The sequence below is a fragment of the Odontomachus brunneus genome, unplaced genomic scaffold, assembly GCF_010583005.1.
Source record: "Odontomachus brunneus isolate Ranch 3 - 2012 unplaced genomic scaffold, Obru_v1 Obru_scaffold_192, whole genome shotgun sequence".
Lineage (NCBI taxonomy): Eukaryota > Metazoa > Arthropoda > Insecta > Hymenoptera > Formicidae > Odontomachus > Odontomachus brunneus.
This window is the reverse complement of record NW_022639642.1, coordinates 18,746-20,515: the sequence shown is the minus strand read 5'-3', so window position 1 is coordinate 20,515 and position 1,770 is coordinate 18,746.

Below are 1,770 nucleotides of genomic sequence, written 5' to 3'. Positions count from 1 at the left end.
GGTCGACAGAGCGGTGTATGGATAGGAAACCGACGTCGCGAATCCACTTCGGTCGGTAGAGCGGTATCGGAGAGGATGTCGACGTCGCGTATCCACTTCGGTCGACGGAATGTTTAGGATCTATAGGAATTGCGAGTTCTGGTCGGTCATGCGCCTGAGAGGAGCTTTCCGATCAATCTCTCTCGATATCAATTTTCTGTCGGCTTTTATACTAAATTATAACAAACAGTTCGACTGTTTGTTGACCTTGCGGTTATTCCGCGCGCGGTTGTTCGGCGTTTTCTTTGTTAGTATTACCGCTATTGTTTCGGCCGTCGTGACGATTTCCGGATCGTCACATCAATATCATCAAAATAAATAAAAATAAATAAAAACACTCATTAAAAAAAAATTATTGCTCACCTCCGTGAGCGAAACTTGGATTTTACGAATTATGAAGCAAGCACCTAACTCACGAAGCCAACTGCACTGGTTGGAGGTATAGTTACCGGGAAGGCTCATATTGCGCGCCGCGGTGCGCTTCGGATATGGCTAATTTTCACAAATTTATTACTCCGAAACTAAGGCCTATTCTATTAAACGCCGGCACACGTATCTTTTTTTCATCTCCAGAATAATTAAAAAAATTGGGGTCGAAATCCCAGAGTGTGTCACTTGGTCCTCCCCTTGTAAGACGTCTTATGTCCCGATTTATGACGCTTTTAAGACGTCTTAAAAGACGTCATATTTAAAATGTCTTTAAGACATTGTTTTAAGTTTTTCTGACATTTCTAAGATATTTTATGACTTTTTTAAGACGTTTTTCTGACGTCTTTAAGACACTTTTCTGACGTCTTTAAAACGTCTTTAATTATAATTATATACACATAGAAAGGGGAGATTTTATTTATTTTTATTAATTTGCTGCAGTCGGTTGAAAATTATGATTAGTCTGTATAATCGCTTATACATTCTACTCAGAGTTAGATATTGATAACAGCTAACGGATAATGATAATATTTGTACATCATGTAACGCTGCATTTTTGACTCGTGCAGTCGGCACACGAATCGGGTGCAGGACAAACTACAATTCTAAGCGCTCGACCGCTCGGCGGATTCGCGAGACCCGACAGCTCAAAAAAAAGAAAAGCAAAACTAAATGGGCGCGAGGTCCGTACCCACTAAAGAATTCAAATCACTAACACGAAATAGTTGGTCTCGCCAACGAGTGGACCTCGTCCTCCGCCCGAACAGCCAGTACGAGCGACCGGCAGCTCAGCCTTGCTCTCGGTAGAGGAGTTGGTTCCACGACAAGTCGGAGGTGATAGGAGGAACGTCGGCTATTGAAATAATACGATATTGAATATTATTAATCTGAATTTTATTCAGCGGTAGCGACTAATATGGTTTATAATTCGGCAGCTACACAAAACAATAATACAACTAATCCCTGTTCGCGGTTGCGATACTGGTCTTCGGCAGCGCAAATTCACGAGTCGTGACCATGAAGGTTGTAACAACCGTACTCTGCAGGTCGGTTGCTGAGTGTGCCGATGGATTATTCGCTCGCCGGAGTCCGGGTTCGCTAAATAAATAACACAAGACGCGTTTTGTAAGAAATAAAAATTACAAAACGTTTATTCTTTCTTTGTACAAAATAGTCGCGTTCAAGTGCGGAGATATACCGTGCGACGGCGCCAGTTATCGGCTCGCGGTTTCGGTGTGCCGTAACAGGTACGACGGGAGACGGAGCGTATAGCGCGAAGGCTAGGCTCGCCTCGGGAATTCG